This window comes from Rhipicephalus sanguineus, chromosome 6 (assembly GCF_013339695.2).
Source record: "Rhipicephalus sanguineus isolate Rsan-2018 chromosome 6, BIME_Rsan_1.4, whole genome shotgun sequence".
Taxonomy (NCBI): Eukaryota; Metazoa; Arthropoda; class Arachnida; order Ixodida; family Ixodidae; genus Rhipicephalus; species Rhipicephalus sanguineus.
This window is the reverse complement of record NC_051181.1, coordinates 78468352-78491661: the sequence shown is the minus strand read 5'-3', so window position 1 is coordinate 78491661 and position 23310 is coordinate 78468352. Positions and strand designations below refer to the sequence as shown.

The 23310-nt window shown below is 47.2% G+C and overlaps 1 protein-coding gene across 1 annotated transcript in view; it reads left to right on the top strand.

Moving 5' to 3' along the window:
• LOC119395923 (solute carrier family 26 member 6) overlaps positions 1-23310 on the top strand; it is a 275825-nt gene that overhangs the window by 7703 nt on the left and 244812 nt on the right. The gene's annotated exons all lie outside the window — the stretch shown is intronic.

Here is a 23310-nt window from a genome sequence, read left to right as displayed (position 1 = left end):
ATTATTCTGTGTAAAACAATTCTGTAGCTGGCACTGCTGGAAGGCGCGGGTATTTCCTAACTATTCTGTATTTTATCAAACAAACAAAAATATTCGGCAGATCCCACGCGTATGGAAATCTGTTTCATGCGAAGAGTCAGCGAATGCTTCTATGCTGTATTTTATGGCTTTGAGCCAAGCGCTGCGAGGTGGATCGACGTGTTTTTGTATGTGTAGTAGCTGTGTGTACATCGTGGGATTACCAGGCACGTCGACAACACTGGCGTTTAAGGGGTAATTTATCGTACGACGTAACGTCAGGCCTCACGTTAGAGTATATACGTCAGTATTGTCGAAACTAAGTGCCCATTATGGTGCAATCATGTGAATATCATTGTATTTTTCGTTAATGCATTCCTCCGGGGTCGACCAATGCTTCAGTATAGCTTGTTTAATCATAGGAATACAAATGTAATATTTATTAGACTACTATAAAGGTGGAGCCAACACTGGCACCACCGACGTTAATCTGATATGACGCCTGTGTCGTAGGGAGTACACATGTAGTGTTTATCGCTTTCTTATAAAACTAGATAGACAGTGCCACAACCACAACTGACGTTGAACCGACATTACGCCTGCCTATATAGGGTGTTTTTCCAAGCGCCAGGAGGTTGTCTGGCACCGCGTCTGCAAACACATTCATACCCGTGCACATATATTTATGCAGGTATATACCCCGACACGATTGACCCGTATTGCGCTCGCACTGTGGGTCAATAACCACACTGAATCACATTCTCTGGGAGTGCCGGGAAGACCCCCACTCTCCCGATCTCCTGGCCACTCCCTCGCCCGAAGGGTGGGAAGAGGTTTTGACCTCCACCAGCCTGAGATTTCAGCTCCAGGCCATACAGAGGGCAGTGGATGTGGCCACCAGGCTGAGCCTGGTGGATCACCTACCTACATAATGTCTGATGACAATAAAGTTGTGTTCTCTCTCTCTCCAAAGCGGTGTCAAGACTTGGCGTGGCGCTGTGGTAGAATACCTGACTGCCACGCCGAATGCTTGGGTTCGATTCCTGCTGGGATCCTGAATTTTATTCTTTCCATTCGTCGGATCAACGCTGCCGATGTCGGTTTTCTTAACGATCGCGCATTTAAATTCTCGACGCTCCTGGGTAGATATAAACAGTCAATCACCTGTGGCGCATATCCGTTCATCCGTGCCACACGTCTCTGAAGGGAAGGGTTTGACGACGTGCGCGTCAGGATTTTCACGTAGTAGTGGTAGTAGTAGTAATAGACTTTTATTCAGCCAAATTCATAGGCCGAGCATTTCGACCGCCTGCGCGACCAGTCGTTATTCATGTCATGACCCGACAGTCACATTCAGCTCCTCTTACTCTCCCATGCCAATTTTGGTCTACACCAAGTTAAGGAGGCGATCATGAGAGTACCCAGATGTTGGCGGCTAGATAGATAGATAGATAGATAGATAGATAGATAGATAGATAGATAGATAGATAGATAGATAGATAGATAGATAGATAGATAGATAGATAGATAGATAGATAGATAGATAGATAGATAGATAGATAGATAGATAGATAGATAGATAGATAGATAGATAGATAGATAGATAGATAGATAGATAGATAGATAGATAGATAGATAGATAGATAGATAGATAGATAGATAGATAGATAGATAGATAGATAGATAGATAGATAGATAGATAGATGGTAGAAAGAAACGCTCAAAGCGCCAAAGGTTCGCTAAGAAATGCTTCGCATATAATAATTTCCTAGCAGCATAGAGCAGTTCTTTTCATCTGAAGACTCCGATTATGCTACAATTACAAGAGGCAATTCAAGGCAGCACAGATGCTTTACTGCCGGCATAATAATGTCAGACACTCGAAGTTACGCTCTTCAATGTCGCTATATAACCTTAGCGCTCTAGTGAAGCACCACGGTGAATTGCATCACGAGAATTGCATTGCAGCACTCCTGGAGCGGTCTGAAAACTACAGTCAGAGATAAGCGTTTTATTCACGCCTTTCTATCTTGCGCAACGAGTGTGGCATTTGATGCTGATGACAGTGCAGATATGGAGATAATGTGGCCCCTCGTCAGGGCTGAGTCAGACTGTCCGATACGGGAGACCTGCATGTGCACTGCGCACCCCGAAACGAGGGGAGTGACAATCCATTCACCTCCCAACGTATATTTAGGCGCTAGTTGTCTTAAATGAAACAGTAAGGTATAGTCGGTTAAAGCTGCGAATACACACAAGCTCCACGCCCAGAACTGCGGAGCGTCTACCACTCATTCGTGCAAGGGAGTTGGGAAGGGGGGGGGGGTGGTTTCCGTTCTAACCATGAGTTATTTTACCAGCGGAGCTGTTTTAAGTCCACCGTTAGTCCGTGCAGAGCGAACAGAAAACTATCATCATCAAGACTGACACGCGCTCTGTTCATCCTCTTCTTCATGCGCTGCTTGGCTCCCAGAAGACATGCGCCGATTTGTCCGGCGTGGGATGCAATAACTCTGATGGGCGAGAGAACGAGTAGAGAGAGAGAGAGAGAGAAAGAAAGAGATAGAAGGAAAGAGAAAGCGAGAAATAGAGAGAAAGAAAAAGAAGAAAGGCAGAAAAGCTAGAAAGACAGGGGAAGAAATAGACAGAGAGAGAAATGCATAGAAAGAAACGCTACGGCCACGCTTACTGTGAATTAAATGTTCGTTGTCCCAAGTTAATATATTACGTTTGTCTGAACGGTTATGACGGAATCTTCGCTGCAGTCGGGCAGGAAGATCAAGTTTTGCGGCCGAAAACCAGCGACACGAGCGTGTGTCTTTACGGGAAAATAACCTCCCTGAAATACGTGAAAACTGCTTGACGTCACGGAATTGAGAAAATGTGATTGGATAGGGCATTTATGCAAATTCTCTATGAGTGGGACAGCAACGCAGGGCTTAAAGTCCTCCTGGGCGGCGACCAATATAGAGCAGGCACGCTTACACACCCGTTTATATATATATATATATATATATATATATATATATATATATATATATATATATATATATATATATATATATATATATATATATATATATATTTACCAGCGCAAAAAGACGAAACACTTCAGAAGGAACACACACACAACGCTGATCTTAATCATGAACCAACTCGCCCAAGCAGCAGTTTTAGCAACTCTCATAGGCCACAAAAGTTGTTCGGGACGGTCACAGTGCGGTGACGACAGCTGTCTTTACAATTGAACAAATGCTTATGTAAGTTATACCATAGTCCCTCAATACTTATTGAGGGACTATGGTTATACATATTAACGCGATAGCGTTAGAGAGCTCGTATCGCAGAAATTCCGCTGTCGGCGTCGGCGCCGGCACCGTTGGTTGTGAGCGAAAAATCATCATCTTGTCCGTGACCGAAAAATCGAAAAAGCTGCAAATAAAATAAATAACAAAAATCTTGAGTCCGAGTGAGAATCGAACCCGGGCCGTCTGCGTGGCAAGCAGGTGTTCTACCACACAGCCACGTCTCTGCTTGGAGCTGCACTGAAAGTAACTTCGATGCTTACCAAAAATACGCGTCCTGTATACAGGTGTCACAGTACGAGATGTAATATGGCAGTAATATTGCGTGGTACAGGCGTACGTTGTCATCGGGCGTCACACCACGTCAATGTCATAACGACTTGGTGGTGTAAAGACATCCACCCATTACAAAAGGCACACACATTACTGCGCGTATTCCCTTAAGACCACGTAGTAGGTGCATCGCAGCTTCGAAAAGGGTTCTCGCGCATAATTGCTCCTGGTTTAAAGCATGCTACCATTTACATAAGGCACACACCTTATTGCGCGCATTCTGTTAAACCAGCGCGTTAAACACTCGTAGTGTTCGAAGTGCGCACTAGGGGCAGGATATTGCTATCGCGTTCAACTCTTAAAGGCGAAGCTTAAGCGTCCCCCAATTTTTGCCGCGCGTATGTGCCAGTGGCGACGGCAACGAAGCAGCGCGAGTGTTTTTGGCCCATCGCGGGGACGAAGAAGACGTGGCAGTTTCTCTGAATGATAAAGCGTGTTTGCCTATCGTTCTCCGTGTCCTCGTCGATCCCACGTCGTTACACTGGTGGAGGTGCTGGGTAAGCTTCATGCTTGGCACTCCTTCGCGGAGCCGACAATCGAGCCCGGAATCGCCACCACGCGTCGAAACACCGGTCCACCGATTCAGTCGCCGTCTGTTAGGCCTGGCGCCCGAGCTCAACCCCCTGTCAGAAAATTCCAGCAATCGCTTGCCTCCTTCAACCATGGCCACTGCAGCTCCATCGCACCTGACACTGCAGAATCCTATGATTCCTGAGTGCTTTCATGGTGAAGCCTATGAAGACGCCCAAGACTGGCTGGGCCAGTTCGAGCGTTGTGCGAAATACAACCAATGGGCCACCCCAGAAGCCAAGCTTTCGAATGTCTACTTCTACCTGAAGGACAACGCTCAGACGTGGTACATCAACCGGGAAAGAAGCTTGGCTACTTGGGACGACTTCCGCGCCCAGCTGCTTGACACTTTTACCAGTGTCGACAGAAGGGAGAGTGCACAACGTCTCCTGGAAACCCGCATCCAAAAACCAAACGAGAGCGTGGCTATGTTCGCCGAAGACATGGCCCGCCTTTTCCGTAGGGCAGACCCCGAGATGCCGGAAGAGAGGAAGTTACGGTATCTCATGCGAGGAGTGAAGGAGCAACTGTTTGCTGGGCTTGTGAGAAATCCACCAACAACAGTAGCTGAATTCACCAAAGAAGCCACATCGATCGAACGGGCTCTACAGCAACGGTACCGCCTGCATGACAACATGATCAACTCTGTAGCGAGTACTTCTGTTATGACTGTGAGCAACGAGAAGCCTGTACGTGAAGTCATCCGGGAGGCATACGAGACGAAAGAGAAGCATTTTGGCTGGGCACCACAGCCAAAATGTGTCCGTGTCCGTGTCCGTGCAACGATTTGCCGCTGCCTAATTCTCACTCTTTGTTCATTCCTACTCAATTGTTCTATAGTCAACGGTACATGCATGCCGATCTTGCAAATGCTCATTATTGTCATACTTGTTCTGACGGTTCTTGCAAGGGCAATGCTTACTTTCCTGCTAATGACAGTGTACTCGAGCCACAGGGCTCCTTCGCGGCACCATTTCAATGTCCGGCTGTGGTGCCCAGCCAAAATGCTTCTCTTTCGTCTCGTATGCCTTCAGTTGAGCCACAGAGCTCCTTAGCGGCACCGGTTCAAAGTCCGGCTGTGGTGCCCAGCCATCATACTTCTACTGAGTGTGTAGTAGAGCCACCGGGCTCCTTACAGACACCTTTTCAATGTTCGGCTGTGGTGTCCAGCCCCCATGTTTCTCCGTGCCCCGAGCACGCTTCAGAGTCCTCAGACTCTTCTCAGGCTCCGTATCAATACTTGACTGACGAGCCCAGTCCCCATGCCAGTAATTTTTCTAACACTAACGGACATGCTTCCGAACCTTTGGGTTCCCATGTTTCGCGTGAAGTTTCTCCGTCCCCAGTCACTACTGAGGGACGCTTAAGTGAGTCATCTGACTCTAGTTACTCCTCTACGCTCTCAGCTGTACCTGAGCAGCGCGTAACTGAGCCACTAGGCTCATCAGAAGATACACAACTTGCTGCTCCGCAAGGGAGCACTTCAGAACGAAATGCGCCTCGGCGTTCGAAACGGTTGCGTAAAAAACCGTCCAGGTTTAAGGACTTTGTGTCCTAAATTCTCTTTTTTTCACTTACTTGTTGAACCCAGTGTGCCATACTTTTGCATTCTTCTGTGTATGCTGTGCATCTATTTATTGTATAATGGTTATAAGTTCTACCGCTTGGTACACTGGTATGCTGTTCTTTGTTGTATTTTATTTGTATCAGTGTCTTCAGCTAGAGTACGCTGTGTACTTTGCTTTTGTTCCCTTCTCGTGCCGGTTCCTTTTCACCAATTGGACTTTGCACCAAAAGAGGGGGGGTGTTAAGGTGTGTACTTTTAAGGTTGTATACGGTATACAGTAGAGCCCCGCTGTTACGTTCCTCACTGCTGCGTTTTCCCGGCTGCTACGTCGTTTTCCGCCGGTCCCGGCATAGCTCCCATAGGATACAATGTATTGGGAACCCCGCTGTTACGTCGTAACTGTCGGACCGTTCCCGTATGATACGTCGCGAAGTGCGCCCGGAGCCGACCGAGTGACTACCAAAGAGAGCGGCCATGGCGCATTTTCACGCAGCTTGGCCTCGTTTGACCGTAATATTAGCCGCATGAGAGGCGCAAGCAACAGAATCTTTCAATTGATGCAAACAAAAGCATTGCCTTCGAGATTCAAATTGCAAAGATGGCGTCTATGACGTAACTGCTCGCGAAAGCAAGGCCTTCGAGATTGGCATTTACTATTGACAAAAGCATAGCCTCTGAGATTTGCATTGCACAAACATGGCGTGTATGACGCAATTGCTTGCGAAAGCAAGGCCTTCGAGATTGGCATTCACTTCTGCCATCGCGTTGGCGTAGACTCATCATCATCGTTATTTGTCGGAGAACGGGAGGAGTTCGAGCTGGTTGGAGCTCGCATGGTCGTGCGTGCGGTTCGCGGTCGGACTCGCCGCGCCGGTCGTGATTGCGTGTGCTTAGTTCTTTCATGCCTACAGCTGCTGGTGTTAAAAAATCACATACGTTGATTACATTCCTGTGGATAAGGCCGTCCTAAGCTCCGCGTTTCTATCCATCGACTACATCGCGGCTGAGCGCGCCAATTTTCGTGCTGCTCGTAAGAATTGAAATAAAATTCTGTACCACTAAATATTTTGCCGTTTTTCCTGTTTTTCGGCTCTTACGTTTCCCGTCTCTTACGTTTATTTCCTACGGTCCCTTCAAAAACGTATCAGCGGGGTTCTACTGTATTTGTCATTAATCACTGTATAAGGATGTTAAAGCCCACATGTCCTTTTCATTCTAGGGGGGGATGATGTGGTATGTGAGTTCCAGTTTCGGTTTCATAAAAAGTATTTTTGCCCTTAGGGGGCGCCACCTTGTACATATATGCGCGGCACTGTACGAAATAAACCAGTTCCCGCTTGGCTACCGGCTGCTGCTGTTCTTCCTCCCGGCCGGCGCTTCGGGCGCTGTGCCCTTTGTTCTCCGGGCGTCGCGTTCGACGTCCGATACCACAAGTAGCGTGCCGAAATTATTCGCAAGGGGGCTGACGTCGTACTGCTTGCGCAATGACGTACTTCCAGTACAACACTACAGGACAACCTACACTGTTGTCACTGTTGCCAGTAGGTGAGAAGAACTTCTCACCTACTGGCAGCAGCTACTTACTCGTCGTTCCCTCGTCGCTTCGACGTGAGGTCCTACACGCCTGCCACAACGAACCGACCGCTCGTCACTTGGGCTACACCCGGACATTGGCGAGGATTGGGCAATACTATTACTGGCCGAGACTTGCTGCGGCCGTAAAAAAACGCCAGGCCTGCGCTGAAACCGCAGCACAGTCACAGCGAAAGCTGGAAGAGCGGCGTTTCTAGAGCCCGTTCTAAGCTGCCTTGGGGCTACTAATACAAGTTCACTAGAAAGGTACCCACTACGCCATAAATCACAATTTTTGTGAACTTGGGAAGCACCTACTAAGCCATTATTCTTCATTCTGCGGGGAAGCGGGGCACCAGCTACACGTCTGTGAGGCATTATGTGCCCTTTGTTGACGCGACGACTGATGACGATGAAGAATTATGGCTCAGCCCTTTGTAATAGGTTGGAAGCTTTAAACGGCCCACCAGTTATGCAATTTGCATTGGGTGAAGCCCGATCGCTATTTCCCTATCCCGTCATGCTGTATAACATACGTTGGCGTGGGAGAGAGACGGGGGGGGGGTCGAAAAACTTTACTGAGACCCCGAGGAAATGGATCATGCGCTTATGGGCTTCCTTGGCAACCAATACAAGTGCACTTGCGAGGAACCCACTACGCTATAAATCATTGTAATTTTACTGAGACCCCGAGGAAATGGATCATGCGCTTATGGGCTTCCTTGGCAACCAATACAAGTGCACTTGCGAGGAACCCACTAGGCTATAAATCATTCTAATTTTTTAGAAGTAGGGCAGCAGGCACTGTGCCATTTTTCGTCATTCTACGGAGAGCCGTCGTACCTGCTAAATGCATGTAAGACATTATGCGCATTTTGTTGATGCTGTGCCTGATGACGATGAAGAATTATGGCAGAACCCTTTTTAATGGGTTGGAAGCATTCAACAACCTACTCGTTGCGCAATTCGCATTGTGTGATGCCTTGTGACAGAATTCGCGTTGTGCGACGTTTGGTGCTTATTTTACGCTTCTATCACGCTATACTGCATATGCTAGTGTGGTTCCTTCCCGACATGAAGCCTGTATAGGACCTTTTTGCAAAGCAGTTTCAACCACCGGCATGGCTCAGAGGTTGAATACTGGGCTCCGACGCAGAGGGCCCAGGTTCGAACCTCGTTCCATCCTGGAATTTTTTTCTTGTTTGGTTTTTTCTTATTTCGAGCGATAGTGGTTACGGACGGCGGCAGCGGCGGCGGCGGCGGACAACTACGGCGCCAAAAACGACCGGTGAAATGATCTCATAACAGCTTTCGCTGTAAAACTTACGTGCAGACATGTCTCGATTGCCAGCGTCGCAAACCGCCATCCGTCAAGCCAGCCGGTCTGTTGCAGCCTGTCCAAGTGCCGACAACACCATTTGCACAAATCGGCATGGATTTTCTGGGCCCCTTCCCAACGTCTGCTACCGGAAATAGGTGGATAATCGTCGCCACAGATTACCTCACCCGATACGCCGAGACGGGCGCTTTGCGACGGGCAACAGCACATGAAAAGGCACGATTTTTTATCGAAGCCATCGTTTTAAGGCACGGTGCTTCTGCAGTAGTCATCACCGACAGAGGTACTGCGTTCTTGGCCGAGCTTTTGGACACCGTTTTCCGACTAAGTGGTACCGCTCACAGGAAAACAACGGCGTATCATCCCCAGACCAACGGGTTGACTGAACGTCTCAATAGGACCCTGGCTGACATGATAAGCATGTACGTAGATGTAGAGCACAAGAACTGGGACGACATTCTACCCTACGTCACGTTCGCGTACAACACGGCACGTCAGGAGACCACTCGGAAGACACCCTTCAGTCTCGTTTACGGCCGTGAAGTTACGACAACATTAGACGCAATGCTCCCTCACGAAAATGATGGCAATGAGATGGACGCTGAAGAGTTTACACAGCGAGCAGAAGAAGCTAGACAACTTGCCCGGTTGCGAATCAACCAACAACAAGGCTATGACGCCAGACAGTACAATCTCCGACACAGACCCGTCACATACAACGTGGGCGACAAAGTATGGGTCTGGACACCTATTCGTCGGCGTGGGCTCTCCGAAAAGCTATTGCAAAGATACTTCGGACCTTACACAGTTATCCGACGCATCAGTGAGGTCAACTACGAGGTTGTTCCGGACGGCTCTCAGAGCTCAAAGCGCCAAAAACATTCGCCAGAAATTGTTCACGTGCTTCAGATGAAGCCATACTTGCAGTGACTAACTGCGCAGTTTCTTTTTTTTTTTACCTTGCTTTCTGAACGTTGAACATCGGGGCGATGTTTATTTTTAAAGGGGGAATAATGCCGCGCGTATGTGCCAGTGGCGACGGCAACGAAGCAGCGCGAGTGTTTTTGGCCCATCGCGGGGACGAAGAAGACGTGGCAGTTTCTCTGAATGATAAAGCGTGTTTGCCTATCGTTCTCCGTGTCCTCGTCGATCCCACGCCGTTACAATATGAAGATATTATCCCGAATTCATTTAGGGCATTTATTTAATATGCTGATCCAATCAAGCACTAAAATAATGGCATTTCAAAAGCATTTTTTTGAAAATGACTGGGCATGTAAAGGGTTAAAGATATCTGAGCTCGAAGCAATAACACTAGCTGCAACGCAGAACGTTTACTCACTGTATTGAGATCCTCAGGACGACAACGCTATACTTTATTTTCGCGCCTACTAATCCCAGAAAGTAGGCAAAATGCATGCGTATTTGGTATTACACCAGCCTGTTAATTCACAACTAAACAAATTAAAATTGACTGGTAACGTAAACAGACCAAGGTGAACCTTGAATAATTCACGAGCAGGTAGCTTCACGCTCACGTGCCTTGTGAAATAGTGTGCTGCGCCAAGAAGCTTAGTAGAACGCGGTGGTGACCCGCCATGTGTAGTGTCTTGAGCAAATGCATGCAGCAGTACGACGGTACCTGTTTTCCTATTTTGCTCGCGCCACATCAGCCGCACAATTGCGATTAAATTGAATAAATAATTATTCGGAAAACTGGAGCTTTAATTTCGCCGCACAACGCATTACTGCCTAAACAGGTCAACTTCAGCGCTTGTCGAATGGACCCTACAGTGCTAAGGTTCACCTGCCGAGGGGGGGGGGGGGGCGCCCCTCCTAAAAAATGGAGGAGGGACCGGGCCCCCCTGCCCTCCGTTGTTCTTTCGATGCGCCATTTCAGGTATTAGTTGGTATGAAGCTCAGTTTAGAAGAAACAAGTGAACGCGTTAGAGTACTGTCCGTATTCTACTAATCTTAGATGAACGATCGCTTACTCTTGTAACGAAGTATTTAGAGAAAATGGTGACCGGTTTAGAGTACTCTACATATATGCACTCTACTGCTGTTATACTGAACGTGTAACGTCCAGTCACTTCTCATTATGTGTTTAGAACAACATGTGTGTTTAGAAATATTTATTATCACAGACGGTTAACATCAATAACAATTCCACGTAACATTTGCTTGCTAGACATACGTTTACGAGAATGACAAAACAAACTTCAGTTACATGGAAGCAAAACACGAAATGACTGAGGCAACATGTACAATCGATGTTTCACAAACATATATATACACACACACAAATTTGTCACAAAAAGATGGATATACATATGTACATTACAAGGCACACAAAAAGCACAAATAAAACGTGAATATGTACATTTTGCGTATTTACATGGTATTTCGACCGGCACCAAACGAGACATCAGCCTACCAGAACCAGGGAGGCCGAAAGACAAGCTTCACGCGTCTGTCACAGACCAACACAAAAGGGCAAGACCACTGCCGGAGGAATTCCTCCTCGCCGAGAAAGAAGAGCTCCTCCGACAGGACAGAAGCTCCGAGTACAGTCGCTCTAGGATCGGGAAGAGAGCGCGACGGCGACGGCCTGCTGCAACCGCCTCGCAGCGGTTGCGCCAAAGACAGAAAGCACCGGCAACAACGAGAAGGCAGGCGAAGCGGCCTCGAGAACAACGCCCAGAAGAAACGAAGCGATTTACTCCGAGCCCGCGAAATCCAGCATGCACGGCCCTCCAGAAAATACGAGCAATAACACATTGCTTCAGAACATGCTGATTTGTTTCCTGCAGGGAGCAGTTCGGGCATGCTGCGGACTGGACCATTCTCCACCGCTCGAGGCGGTCGAGAGTGGGAAGCACACCCCACCCCAGGCGCCACACGAAGTCCCTCGAGGTGGCCAGGCAGAAAAGATGCCGTTAGCGCGCTCCAAGACACGCGACTAGAGCGAGCACGGCGAGCCGGAGGAACTAACGGGAGCAACAAAGCAGCTGTTGTGTTAACAATAGGATGGCTTTGCACATCTACTCCAGGACAGGTCAACTGGACATGGCGAAAAAATGCAACAGCTGTTGCATAAAATCCAGGGAGTGTTATTGACTGAGGGCCCCTGTTAAGATGCATCTTAGGCATCAAATGCCGGAGGTGAGTGCCCAGAAAGTAATACGCAAGAGTGCGCACGGGCGATTCTTCCCCTTGTACAAGGCGCAACAGGAAGCGCAGTGCCAGCAGCCGGCAGCGTATAGACACCGAAGGGAAAGCAAAGCCTCCCTGGGCGCGGTGCTGTCCTAATGCCGCGCGAGAGAGCAACTCAGTGCAACCTGACCAAAAAAAGGAACACAATGCCGACTGCAGCGATCGCACGATACGTAAAGGCGGCTGCACCACGTGACAGAGGTACCAAGTACGACCGCAAAATACAGTCTGCGCAAGGTACCTTCGCTCGAGAAGCGGAAAGTCGAAATCCCGTGCGTCCTGAATTTCTTGTCTTACTTCTTCGAGAGCGGTTGACGAAACGGAGTCACAAATGCCATAGTGGGTGTATAATATACCTAAAATACGAAGGAACCTGGCCGGTTGAATAGGGGAAACGGAGCTAAGTCTAGAGTTCGGAGAGAAAAATGCTAAAGCTACGCGCATACGCGGTTGTTTTAAGGTGAGCAGATTTACAAACTCATTTGTAGCCGCCGAGCTTTCTCATGGGGTCTCAAGAGGGAAGTCTGACATCTGCCATCTACTTCACGCTGACATGATAACTCTAGGAGATGTGATGCAATCAAATGGCCGTCAGACTACAGCTTTTAGCCTAAGTAGCCACCCAGACAATTTCTGGTTATATAAGGTGAACTTGAATTAAAAAAATTCGGGAACCCTTCCCCAATCGGGGAAATGGGGGCAAGAGAAGCTTGGCGTGGGCGTGCCTGAGGTACTGGTTTTTTCTTTCTTTCTTTCTTTCTTTCTTTCTTTCTTTCTTTCTTTCTTTCTTTCTTTCTTTCTTTCGCTCCAGCTGTCGGTGAGGAGGGTTTTTTCGGAACATCGCCAGCTACACAGGTCCGTCACTAAAGGCTTCGTTTGAATATAATTTAAGCAGAGAAAGCCATTGTGAGATACGGTGGTCGAGGTGGTCTGTTTCGCGTGGTACTGGAAAGGTCGACCGCTTCATGCAAAGGCGACTGATCAAAAGACGTGTACCGAACAGAAGTCCACATCTGGCGGATGAATACAGATGTACAAAGACTGATGTGAAGTTTCTGTTCAGCCAACAATCTCATAACCCACAATACTTTTCCAATTTAGTACCCAAATGCGGCTGGAAGCCTTCCCCTTCCTCGAAATAAAGATTTTATTTATTCATTAATTCATATTGCACCGAAAGAACAGCGGCCGGTAGTACACAGGGTTACGCTCGGGATCTTGATGTATACATTTTTCATTTCGTATTTTGGATCGGTTAAGGCGCTGGTGATAAACTGAGAAGTTGCTAAATTATACTGTAAGCTCGTCTTGAAAACGTCACATACAATCTTTATCAACAGAAGAATTTAATCAGGCGATTCCACGCATGCTCGAAATCCATGACGCAGATAAAACCTTGTATCAGGGTGGAAATATGATTGCACTCGGACTCGAAATGGTTGCGTCAGCTCGACATCCATCAAGTCAAGGCTAGATAACGAGTTCACATCGCGGCGTGGTCGCCACTTGTTTTTTTTTTTTTGCCTCTTATCGGCTTCATTAAAGCCCTTCTCGATGAACGGAGCATTCTTGAATATTGTAGAAGATCACTTCGTTATTATATATCTCTTTGCTTTTCTGTCTCGGCTGTCTCCTGAAAAGTCATCGTCCTCCCTACAGTTAACAGCGCACGTGCAGACATGCGTGCACGAATGCAACGCCGTAAAGATCAAGCCAAAGGTTTTCTTTGTTCATAAGCGCTCTGCGATTGCTGTTTCTCTGACAGAAACGTTATGTCATGCGCCGTGAATGCGCTGATACGCGTAGGACATTTCCCAAACTGTCGTTCCGAGAGCGCTGCATTGGAGATAATGGATGCACTGGAGATAAATCCTGGCTACTGCCAAATGATCGTTCAGTCTTTTTTTTTATTGTGGAAGCTCTATCGTTACTTGCGATACCGATGTAATACTGGCACACTACTGACATAATTCTGACATATATGTATATACATTCAGATAACACAACTATCACTATTAGCACTTCGACATTGGAGAAAAATTCGTATGGCCGCGCCAGCTTCCCTTCTACGTTATATGCCTTGGCAAAACCGTGAAATTCCACGACACATTGGCGTGAACGCGCCACACAGAGCATTGCTATGCCGTACGAATCTGAATTTCGTTCGTCTTATCGCCAAGAAGCGACCCCGTTACAAATACATTAGAAGACGGCCATCAGCTGATCTATTTGGCACTGGCTGCTTTTTGAGCCACACGCGTGAATGAATTTCTCTGCATCTAATAAAACTGGAGCTCAAAGTAGAGCATTGGGCGGTAATTAGACTGTCTTCTAAGTGATCCACCACGCATTTATCTTACACGATACGCCCGTGCAAAACGTACGTAGTAAAACTTCTAGGACGCTTACGCTTTGCATACAAGAGTAGAACGCGATAGCGTAATCGTGCCCCGTTCTCATTGTCTTCTTCGCTTGCCACGCTTCGCTCCTCTGCAGACACTTGAGCCGTGCCGTGAGGAAAAGAATGTCTGTGCGCGTAAGATTGGCCGCTGTGAACTCACCCAGGGCACCTATTGCAAGTACAGTCGCGAAGTACCCCCAAAACCATCCTTCAGCATTTGGCGAAGTAGCGAAGTAACGTACACGTCTGCAACGCAATACGCACACTTCTGTAGCTGCGCACTTTTGTGATGCGGTGCTTGATGATGGTGATGGTAAACTATGCCTGGGCGCGTTGTAGTGAGTGGCCTTTTAAACCAGCTACTCCTTGTACAATTCATATGTGATGCCCGCTGCGATTCCTTTTTTTTTTTCCGGAGCAGTTTCCCCTGCCACGTTGATCTAGTTATGGCGTTCGACTGCGGACCCAAAGGTCGCGGGATCGAATCCGGGCCGCGGTGGCCGCATTTTCGATGCAGGCGAAAATTCTTGAGGCCCGTATACTTAGATTTAAAGAACCCCAGGTGGTCGAAATTTCCGGAGCCCTCCACTAAGCGGCGTCCTTCAAAATCATATCGTGGTTTTGGGACGTTAATAAACCCCGACAACTCTTATTACCTGTATTGACGCAACTCCTCGCATGCATCACGACTGTATACGGTTTCTTCCCGTAGTAGTTTTAAGCGCATCGAACTGCCACGCAGGATGCCCGGGTACGGCTCCTGTTCGAACGCCTGAATTTTATTCTTTGCATTCATCGCGATCTTTCGATCCCGTACAACGCCGATTTTTCCGCTTCCAGCTAACGCCGCCGATGCCGACACCGGAATTCCTGACACAAGGGCTCTTTAATGCTATCGCGTTTTAGAATGGTGTTCGCTGACCTGTTATCTTTCACGCCACCTCGCTTTCAACGGGAGCCAATACAATGGCACAACACTCCCCGGTCGAGGGTATTGTTCCTTAGCCTGGACCTGAATTCATCTTGCAACGCTACATATGCATCATGCTCGATAAAGGCAAGCGCATCATCTTTACGTGCTTGAACTGTGCCTTATCACCGCGCACGCCCAGTAACAACGGTATCGAGGCGTGTGTCCTCGGAAACATTCCTCAAACATGTTGCCTCTCTCATCTGCAATGAATAAGTCAACATCAAATGAGGCAAGGTCCTATTTTGTCGTCTGACACTTGTTGCGATCGCATTCTATGTACGAACGGCAGGAAATACGGAAAAGTATATAGCGAATGTGGTTCCTAAGACTTATCAGGTCTTTTTAAAGCGCCTGCCATAATGCGGACGCCGGCGAATATAACTACACTGGTTGCGGAATAGACGCATAAATGTAGGTACTGGCAAAATATGGGAGCGCTGCGTATATTTCGAAAGGCATACATTTAAATCTAATTTTCTAATTTAAAATGTCATGAAAAAACAAGCGAACAGCGTTGTTATCCTCCCGCACGGTATGTGGATGACTAAAATGAAACGTATGCATCAGTAAGAGACCGAGGACATCCGGCTTAAACTTTTGTATACTTACTCTTCACCATGATACGTGCCCAAAGCGACCACACTTGCTCTGTAACCTTTTGGATGAGTAAAGGCCGAAGCGATACGCTTGACGCAGTTGAAACTTTTAATGTTCTTATTTTATTTGTTACGAAGTTAGCGACAGTGACTGTCCGAATGTAATCACAACCCATCACGCTATGTGCATCGACGTAATAATTAAAGAGACACTAAAGAGCGAAGCGACTTTTCTGTTATTAGTAAATTACTCTTTCACAATTCCAAAATCACCGCGCTTGCCACGAGAAGACACGCAGCAAAAAATGCGGTTGGCGACGCCACCTTGAAATTCGCGCACCAAACGCCATGACGTCATAAATGTTGACGACGTCTACCAGCGCCTACGTAGCTCCCAGACAGTAAAAGTGAAGTGAATTGACCTCTGAGGGGACCATCTACTGAACATAGCAAGTTTCAAAAAAATTTCGTTGATCCAATGTCTCAAAAATACGACAAATACACTTTGAAATTCATGACGCCATGCGCGAAGATTTCGGCGCGAAATTTAAAAATGGCAGTTTGACTATGATTTTCACCTGTATTAATAAACTTATAAATATGTGATGGTGAAATTAAGGGCGAATTAAGGAGTTCTCAGAGAACGCTTTATCATGAAAACCGATTCATTGTTTCATTTTAGCCTGCCTTTAACGATGCGCATTTTAAAGTAACTGATAAAGCAGCAATCGGGGATCATTCCTCACGTTCTGCTTAACTGCGCTGAGCGCTAAACTTTCTTATCTGGTCCAGTCATTGCTGTGACTGCGAACAGCTATTAACCGCATAATGCTCTGGAACATTTTCACTCCCAGGCGAGGCCGTTCTGCCGACACTTACTCACTGAAGATTCTATTGTGTGGGGTTTCACAGTGGAACTCTTATACGCTATAGTTTCCAGCGGATTGTACACGGAAAGCGTAGACCAAAAAACAACCGAGGACTAAATAAAGGTTGTAGCAGACTGTGCGACAACTCTGATTTAAACTCATATGTCATTTTTAGAAAATTTTCTTCATTCCGCGTTTGTTTGATGAAAGTATGCATCTTACTTAGCAGCAAGCGCGGAAAATCTCATCGCGTCTTCCGCTTTAGTACCCCACTGATATGTGCCACTTCAACGACGAATACGACATGGTAGATACAACAGAAAAGCGCGTCAGCACTTTACGTCCTTTTATGTCTCTCTCTATTATCGCATTTTATCTGGTACCTGCGAGAAAATACAACTTCACTGAAATGCTTATCTCAGTGTGACGCACGTTGGGAGTCTCCTCGTGAGCGCCGAGCGACGGAAATATGGTCGTCTAGGATTTCGTAAAGAAACGGCCCAGCTCCATACACCGGCCAGAGCTGCTCGTCTTCATTTTATCTCCACGCACCGGTCACGCGATCTTACGTTTTGCGGCGAGCGACTGTTGCGCACGGGCAGTGATTTCTCTTTCACGATATTAAATGCGGTACGACTGCGTGTGCTTCCGCGAACAAGGTTTAAAGCCCCTAAGACTGGCGCTTCACGTGTCGCAAGACTGCGCCGGAAGCTTGCATCTTGAATGCCGCGCATGCCGGTGGCTTTCCACGAAGCCGCCGGGCTTAATGCGAAAGACTAGGCGGATATTACGAAGAGCGAGTAACACATACAAAAACAATAAGGAAGTGCCATCATTATCATCATCATCATCATCATCATCATCATCATCATTATCATCAGCCGGTCTACGCCCAATGCAGGGCAAAGGTCTCTCCCATGTTCCGCCAATCAACCCGGTCCTGTGCTTTCTGCTGCCACGTTATACCTACAAACTTCTTAATCTCATCTACCCACCTAATTTTCTGTCTCCCCCTCAGGCGTTTGCAATCTCTTGGAATCCAGTCAGTTACCCTTAATCGCCACCGGTTATCCTGCCGACGTGCTACGTGCCCGGCCCATATCCATTTCTTCTTCTTGATTTCAACTATGATGTCCTTAACCCCGGTTTGTTCCCTGACCCACTCTGCTCTCTTCCTCTCTCTTAAGGTTACACCTATCATTTTCCTTTCCATCGCTCGCTGCGTCGTCCTCAGTTTAAGTTGAACCCTCTTTGTAAACCTCCAGGTTTCTGCTCCGTAGGTAAGTACCGGTAAGATGCAGCTGTTATATACCTTCCTCTTGAGGGATAGTGGTAGACTACCATTCATGATTTGATAATGCTTGCCGAATGAGCCCCATCCCATCCTTATTCTTCTAGTTATTGTACTCTCATGGTTCGGCTCCGCGGTTACTACCTGTCCTAAGTAGACGTACTCCTATTCAACTTCCAGTGTCTCGCCACCTATCGCAAAGTGCTGTTCTCTGCCAAGATTGTTCCACATTACTTTAGTTTTATGCACATTAATTTTCAGACCTACTCTTCTACTTTCCGTATCCAGGTCAGTAATCATGAGCTGTAATTCGTCTCCCGCGTTACTCATCGATGCAATGTCATCAACGAATCGTAGGTTACTGAGGTGCTCTCCATTAACTCTTATCCCTAATTCTTCGCAATCTAGGGCCCAGAAAACCTCCTGTAAACACACGGTGAATAGCATTGGTGAGATCGTGTCTCCCTGTCGTACGCCCTTCTTTATTGGGATTCTGTCGCTTTCTTTATGGAGGACTATGGTGGCTCTGGATCCGCTGTAGGTTTCTTCCATTATGTTTATATAGGCTTCGTAGATGCCCTGATTCCGCAGTGCCTGCATGACTGCTGATGTCTCCACGGAATCAAATGCCTTCTCGTAATCTATGAAGGCCATGTATAGGGGTTCGTTGTATTCCGCGCATTTCTCTATCACCTGATTGATAGTATGAATATGGTCTATTGTTGAGAAGCTTGTACGAAATCCTGCCTGGTCCTTTGGTTGATTGAACTCTAATGTCGTATTAATTCTGTTAGCAATTACTTTTGTAAATAGCTTGTAGACAACGGGCAGTAAGCTGATGGGCCTGTAATTTTTCAGGTCTTTGACGTCCCCTTTCTTATGGATCAAGATGATGTTGGCATTCTTCCAAGATTCTGGTATCCTCCCCGTCGAGAAACACTGCGTATACAGGGTGGCCAGTTTTTCTAACATAATCTCTCCACCGTCTTTCAACAGGTCTGATGTTACCTGATCCTCACCAGCGGCTTTGCCTCTTTGCATTCCCTTTAGGGCTTTCTTTACTTCTCCTGTCAATACTGGTGGGATGTCAGATTCCTCTGGGCTATTACTGCTTTTATGTTATCATCCTGACTGTCTTGGCTGCTGTACAGATCTCTGTAGAACTCTTCCGCTACCTCAACTATTTTATCCATATTGGTTGTGACCAGGGTTGCCACTGACTTTCGAGTAAATGTCGCCAAACGACGAGCAAAAAGTCGCCAAAAGTCGCCATTTTTTTACAAATTTCGCCAAAAAAGTCGCCATTCTAGATATGTGTGGTAAACCTAGTAATAAATATTTCCACTCACGTATAGCCCCGTAGAATGCAGTACAATCCAAGACCCTGAAATTATATTGACGTTTCTCGATGCCAGTCGTATCGCCCGCTTCACCATGTGAGTGCATAGTGCTGCTTTTCCGACTAGCCGCAAGATGTGGGTGGTGGCGCGAAGGTGAATGAATGAAACGCTCATGATATCATTCCATCTCTGTCCGCTCGTTTCAAAGGTAAAAGTGTGGTAAACCCTGGGCGAAAACCATGAAAAGCGTTCTTTGTAGATAGCTTTACGTACCCTTATATAAATAAAAGGATTAAAAGGTTTATTGAAGGTAACACGACAGAATTCTTACAGCAGTCTTACACCTTTTCATTGTGAACTAATATGATACCGGACGCCACCGACCCTTTCTTATAGTCGCCTATATCTACACGCGTCAATCCGACGCGTTAATAATGATCAGGTTGACAATGTAAACTGTTATATAGCAGTTGTTTTGATTGCACATGCTCACCGAGAACAGTGGAAAATGCCTCAATAAATATTCTTTATTGCACAAATAGCCGTGTATCCGCCTATCTTCGCTATTCCAAAGCAGTCTTTGCGAGCTGAATTGGGGGTACCGCAACAGTGAATAAGTCGCCAAGCGATTCAGAACATTTGAAGCTTTGGCGGAACAATTCGTCGGAACACGTGGCCAACCCATCGTCTAGCCCCTTCAGAAGCGAAACTTTAGAGAAGCTTAAAACACCTAAAGCCATAAACTTATAGACACTGCCGCCTCGCGGTTTTCAAGGCAGTCCGCTGACTTACATTTTGCTAAAATGTCACCGGCGGACGTTCGAGTAACTCCTGCATCTAGACGAATTGAGGAGATGCACATGAGTTACAGGACGGACAAACCGAATGACGCGTAATGTGCACATTCTACTCGTGGGTTTAAAACCAGGAAAAATACAGAGAATGTTGCCGCTCATTCATTGGGAAGACACTAATCTTAGGTTACATAACTCAGTGGAGACCTAAGCCGAAAATCGCCAAAAATTCGCCAAGTCGCCATTCATAATTTTAGGTCGCCACGGGTCTCTCAAATTCGCCAATTTGGCGAAAAGTAGCCACCATTGGCAACCCTGGTTGTGACCTTGCCTTCTTTGTCCTTTAATGCATATATCTGATTTTGGCCTATGCACAGTTTTGTCTTCATAGCTTTGAGGCTTCTTCCGTTCTTTAGAGCATGCTCTGGTTCCCCACGACTTGCCCGAGAAAGACAAGGACATTGCTGCGATGCTTCGCTCTCTACTGAACACCATATTCATGCTTTTGAATAAGCTGAACACTCCGACTGCCCGAGCTGCCCTGCAAATGCTGGAGGTTTCCAGTGTTTTCAGCGCTGCAGTAATCACAACGGCTCGCCCACGGCCCTCTCAAAGGCCGCGATTCCCCAATGGAATATCAGAGCGCTGATGTAATGTAGGTCAGCCTCAGTGACTGATTGTACCCCTTTGCACGTGCAGTGCTCTCCTTCTCTCTCTATCTCTTTCTCTTCCCCGTTCCCGTATCCCCAGTGCAGGGTAGCAAACCGGACGTTCTTCTGGTTAACCTCCCTGCCTTTCCTCTTCTCTTTCTCTCTCTCTCTCTCTCAATTCTCTCCATATTATACTTTCTTATGTCGGCTACTTTACGCCCATTGATGAATTTCGAAAGCTCCGCCGCCAGCTCTATTTTGTCTGTTTCATTTGCGGCTTTCATGGCTTGACGTTTCTTAATGAGGTTTTTCGTCTCTATCCTCCCTATCCCATCCCTCTCTTTCTTACTTTTCTGTCTCCCCTTACCCAGTGCAGGGTAGCAAACCAGATACGTTTTCTGGTTAACCTCCCAGCCTTTCCGCATTACATTTCCAGCGGCTGTGAAGCAACTGACCAAGGCGGCGATCAGACCTGCGCCACAGCAGAGAGTGCTAAGAATATCTGGGTCCGGACAGGCCGCCATTGGAATCTGAACTTGGAAGTACTATAGTTGTGTTTTATTAATAATATCTGGGGCTTAACGTCCCAAAACCACGATATGATTATCATAGACGCCGTAGTGGAGGGCTCCGGAAATTTCGACCACCTGGTGTTCTTTAACGTGCAGCTAAATCTAGGTACACGGGCCTCAGACATTTTCGCCTACATCGAAAATGCAGCTGCCGCGGCCGGGATTCGATCCCGCGACCTTCGAGTCAGCAGTCGAGCGCCGTAACCACTAGACCACCGTGGCGTGGCAGTTGTGTTTTATTGCCCACGTGTTGAGTTTTAAGTTGCGCTCACGCGTATTATTGAGTTATGTGGCCGAGCAACAAAGCCTGCAGTAATATTTTTTTATTACACAGGCAAGGATTAGAATAGCCCTCTTACCATGCACGTATATGTACCCAAACCTCCGCCATGCAAGATTTATTTATTATCCATTCATTTGCACAGACGCTTTGCATCGATGACAGTCTTGAAACATGACCACAGATGGTGGCGTTTGGCAGGGGCGTAGCCAGGTGGGGGGTGGGGGGGGTTGAAGCCCCCCCCCCTCGAAAATTTTCAGTTTTACTTGCATATATATACACACGCACACATACAAACGCACGCACGAACATACATAAAGTATGGTTGAACCCCCCCCCCCCCCCCCCCGAAAAAAATTTCTGGCTACGCCCTTGGCGTTCGGGTACATGTACGTGCATGGTAAGCGGGTTATTCTAATCACTGATTGTTTGAAAAGAAACAGAAATAAAGGACACCGACAAGGATTTGTGTAGCTTTGTTAAAAGGGGAAGATCTAACTTAATTGTGATGACATTGATGAGAGACGTGATAAGTTCTCCCAAAAGTAACAAAAGGCAACGAAGAAGTTGTACACTCAAGGAACGATTAGGCGCGACTCACCGAGCTACGGTAGTCAGATATTATTTACCATGCGCTGCAGCGCATTACTAGCGAAAGCGACTGGTAAATGATGAACGACTCTTCGCAGCAAAACGTAAACAAAATATTCGCTCGTTAACGCCATAAGTTTGAGATGCTCCTTCCTTTGGACGTATAAGTTTGAGATACCCATGGGGCACTCGGGAACTCGCCGCATCAAACTTTTACGATGGAATACACGAGGTTTCCCCAACGCTGGTTTGTATTCTATTTACCCTAATTTGCGACTCTGCCATCTGGGCAAGATCCCAGACCGATGACGGCAGAAACCGTTCTGGAATGTCGTCCTGAGAGGTCATCGCGGGTGAAGGCGACGAAGGCAGTGCTCATCTTCTTGAAGACATCAGACTTGCACCGGCGGTTATAGACTAACGGCGTTATCACGACTGTGAAGTGTGCGACTTTGTGCGTGCATGCTCTCCTTCTCTCTCTCTTTCTCTACGTTCATATCTCCATCCCTTCCCCCAGTGTAGTGTAGCATACCGGTCCTTCTAGACTGGTTGACATCCGTGCTGTTCCCTTCTTCCTTCTTGCCATCCGGACTCTCCTGCCGCGATGTAACTTTGCTGTGTCGCATGTGGTTGGGTGTGGCATTTACGAATGCACATTTTTGTCTCATTCGAATGGCCAGTAGTACGGCATGCTACTTACGCGACTGTGAGGGCACGGTTGAGCACATTCTATGCCAATACCCATGCTACCCGACTCAACGACGTGTTCTAGAAGCCAAACTCCATCGTCTAGATACAAGACCGCTGTCAGACAACAAGATCCCGGGACCTTGGCCCACGGTTTCATGCATGCACAAGGCGACGACAGTTGTATTGTGCTACTTGAAGGCGACCGGACTGCAGCGTTTGTGTACTGCCAGAGCGAGGCCGTGTTGTATGTGTCCCCACTAACCGTTCATTCATCTTTTTTCTTTCTCTTGTTCTTTCTCCTACATCCTATCTATTATTTCCCCTTTCCCCCACCCCACGTGTA